Here is a 3,973-nt window from a genome sequence, read left to right as displayed (position 1 = left end):
TTTTATTTTATTTTTTGTATTGGATTGGATACGCAAGTTTGTATCCAATCAAATACAAAATATAAATTTGCATTTCCAAGATATTTATCTTGTGTTCCGGGTGGCGGAACACAAGATACCGGCCGGCATTTTACCGGTCCCGCTGGCACCCGACGCTGGAGAGGGAGATCGACGGACGACAATGGACAGAGGACGACGCTGGAATAGGAAAACGACACTGGAATAGGAAAACGACGCTGGATGTGCACAGCGGGACCATGGAGGTAAGGATATGACAAAAATACGGGCTTAACCATCCTAGCCATTTTTTTTGCCCGTACCAAGGTCGGGCATAACGGCTAGGTGGTTAATATGCCTTACAACAAGACCCTGGAAGACTTATGTCATCTACAAAGAACTGGAAACAGTCCGAATCCGGACCAACAATAGACTAAAGTGTTGTAATCTGTCGGGAGAAAAAGAACTGGATGACAAGACCCAACTGATATAATGTGCAAAAAACTGTGTTATCAAATTTGAAAACGCCACTGAGTGGTCAACCAAGGGGACAATTTTGTTTTGATCTGACCACTCATCAGGGGGAGCGTCTCCTCGCAATGTGGCACAAATAGGAGATCCATACCAGGCACAGTTAATTCTACCTAGGGGCAGATGTGTCATCTAGGTTTCTGTGGGCCCGGGTATCCCTTCCATCCGGGCAGTAAAAGCGGACTTTCCAGTCAAAGTGGGACATGGATGCTCGTAAAATCTGGTGATGTATTACTTTATTTATTTATTATTGATTCATGAGCCAAGGTTGCTCTGTTGCTATTTTTCAATCAATACATATTGTATTGATTGATTAATGTTTTAAGAGATATGGGTCGCAGATATTGTATTATTGTTATTACTTGCTATATGCATATATAGTGTGTGATGAGATAAAACAAACCTTTTGATTAACCTTATTGCTTGTGTTCCTCCATTTCATTTTTTGGTGCATGCAAATGAGATCCTTGTATATCAGTGTTGTTCATTGGGTCCCCAGGCAGTGACCTGGTGAGAGTATTAGTTCTCGGAAATACAAACCCCTATTAAATTATTTAATTTTTAGGGGCTAGGGAAAAAAGTTTCTTAAATTAGTGGCCAGTGGAAAGAATGCCCCCTACACTAGTGGCTAGAACAGGAACCTCTAGCAACTTTTAACCCATTGCGGATTTCTACCTAATGAGCGTCAAGAACATACCTTAGCATTTATAACCACAAATGTAGTTCATTCACAGTAATCCAATTATCATGAAATGTGTGAAAAAGAGTATAATGGGATCCTGGAGAGTCAAAAACCAATGTCATATTTCACTTGTTTACAGAAAGTACAACACTTTCTGACAGATTAATATGTGCCACCCTACTTCATTTCTGTAATAAACAAGATCATTTTCATGCTTACCTGCTTAAAGGTTAATAGAAAGTCAAAAAAATTCTGATTCAGATTATCCTTGAGCTGTGAAGCCACTTCCATTCCAACCTTTAACAAACAAAGTTAGGTGTTTTAGCTAAATAAACCACTAAGTAAATTCATTTCAGGTCAATGAACCTAGGTACTAAATATAGATTTAAAAATTTTAAAATTTTTTTTTCCATACACAAAGATTTTATTGTCACACATTCCCTTAAAAGACTGATCATATTATGATGTTGATCTTACCCTACAGAGGTAGGCTCGTGCATAAACAGACACAAGAGGGTCTCCAATGCCCTTTATCATGGATGTCAACCTAGGAAGGCTCTCCGATATTCCACTAAGAGAGTTTGAACAAAGATTATTAAAACCAAGATGTAAAAAAAAAAAAACTTTAAAAATATCCAATAACCATAATAAGGTTTTTTTTTAGCAGGGGAAAAATAATGAAGTTGTAATCATCTACAACAGGGGTGCCCACACTTTTTTGGCTTAAGAGCTACTTTTAAAATGACCAAGTCAAAATGATCTACCAACAATAAAAACTTGGACTCCTGTGCGTGGTAGAGTTTATTTTGAAAGGCAGGGCTCTGCGATCTACTCGCGTTGCCTTTGTGATCTACCCGTAGATCTCGGCCCACCTGTTGGGCACCCCCGCTATACAATATTCAAATCTAAAATCCTTTATTATATTTTTAAAGCCACACTTTAGACTAAAAAATAGAATTGTATTCTGCAAGAATGGCCAACAATTATGAAAGTTAACTTGCAATGCAGTGAAAAGACCCACATAAACCAAGAAAAATGTCCTTACGTTTTGGAGAGAAATTTGTTGCATTCCAGTATAGCCACTTCAACATAGCTGTAACAGGTGTATGTTAAGTTCAATAATCAGGTTACGTAGCACTACATTTTATGGCTTGGCAATAAGTACAAAAATAATATTTTTGTAAACAAGTTTATACAACCACTACCTTTGTCAGTATTCTTGCTCCCCATCATTACTTATTCCTGTGCCACTATTTAGCAGGTGGGACGACTTACACAAGGCTAAAGAATCTTACCCCAGCCCAATGTGACATTGCCAGTAACACCTAAAATGCACTGACAATGTTAAGTTTATAAACATTTATTAAATGAAGGATTAAATCATCAGACAACAAAGAGATTTCAAATGAGCAAACACATATTGGTAATAATCCTAACAGCAGTGTCAAATACTGTGCGCCTAAAGCCTTTAGGCAAATATCACATCTATAATGTGAACGTATGGTGAAACCTATGGGGTGCAGCTCATGAACACAGTAAGTAGGGATCATAAAGAAAAGGCAAAATACCAACAAGAAAAAGTAACATCATTCTGGTTTCCAAATTAACACAAGTATTTTACTCTTTTTTATGGTGTGTTTCAGGAGTCATGTCTTCCTCCTCCATGTCTTCCTAGTCATCAATTAAACTGAAAGTCAACAGAGCGTGTTTGACTGTCTCACCTGGCATAGTGCTCTGGCTGATCTACATTTTGCAGTTACTTTTAGAAATGTTATTTTGCGTTTCACTTAACCTTGTTCCTTTAATTTGGACTTAAAGGAGCCCTTTAAAATAGAAACAAAACATTCTAGTTTAAGAAGGCCAAGAACATGGTCATGAACTAGCAAGCTAAGCTGTGCTTTGAAATTCAAAAATAAACAACTTCAGCGTTGGTCATTAAAGAGGTACAAGAGCTTGCAGAACAGCAAAAGATTTCTTCTGCAAGTCATGAGAACCTACCCCTGCCTCTGTCCTGCACATGAACAAGCAGGGCAGCCCCGTTCGTATCCAGGTGTTGTCCAAATGTTGGATGTCCTTAACTCAGGGACTACCTGTATTGCTAAAGACGAAGAATCCCTTCATTCACACCTAAACCAGAATGCATGCCACCTATCTTTTAAATACAGTTTAGGTCAGCAGAAGAATGGTCAATAAAGATGGCTAATTTCCCTGATGATGGCAATAGTACAACAACATGGACACTGTAATACAGACATTAATGGTAATACTTGTGGCACCAGCACCCCTTTAAGGGATGAAGAAAGACAGTTATTCGCTCCAGGGGAAAAAAAAAAAATATCCTGGCCAGGTATGTCCTACCCCTGTGGAAAGGAGTACTAACACACAACCCCCTGGTTCTGATGTCTGGTAGATAAAACACAGTCCTGCAGAAATCGGTGTCTTTCAGCAATTTTTTCTTTTTATTTCTTTTTAAGTTTTTAAAACAAGTCACATGAAATAGGATAAGTTGAGTAGAATTCATGGTCTGTGCATTCAAATTTCAGAAACATCTATTGTAGTGTGAGCCTTTTAAGCAGGTGCATTGTCCTGCAAAACACAAACACCTAACCCTCAACTTTTCCCAGCCCCAGCCCTTTGTTTTGCACAGAAATTTAGTGCAGTATTCTACCCATCCTATTGTGTGTGAAATTCCCCCACCTACTAGATTGTAAGCTCTTCGGGGCAGGGTCCTCTCCTCCTGTATCACTGTCTGTATTAGTCTGT

The 3,973-nt window shown here is 38.5% G+C and overlaps 1 long non-coding RNA gene across 1 annotated transcript; it reads right to left on the bottom strand.

Annotated features, from left to right (window-relative positions):
• Window positions 1–1,407: 1,407 nt before the first annotated feature.
• Window positions 1,408–3,235, bottom strand: LOC140321333 (uncharacterized). Its single transcript, XR_011918904.1, has 3 exons — window positions 2,256–3,235; window positions 1,688–1,781; window positions 1,408–1,507 (listed from the first exon to the last, which is right to left on the bottom strand). It is a non-coding gene; the product is annotated as an uncharacterized lncRNA (long non-coding RNA).
• Between the last annotated feature and the right edge of the window lie 738 nt (window positions 3,236–3,973).

This window comes from Pyxicephalus adspersus, unplaced genomic scaffold (assembly GCF_032062135.1).
Source record: "Pyxicephalus adspersus unplaced genomic scaffold, UCB_Pads_2.0 Sca2488, whole genome shotgun sequence".
NCBI classification, from domain to species: Eukaryota; Metazoa; Chordata; class Amphibia; order Anura; family Pyxicephalidae; genus Pyxicephalus; species Pyxicephalus adspersus.
The sequence above is the reverse complement of the archived record's forward strand: the minus strand, read 5'-3'. Positions and strand labels throughout refer to the sequence as shown.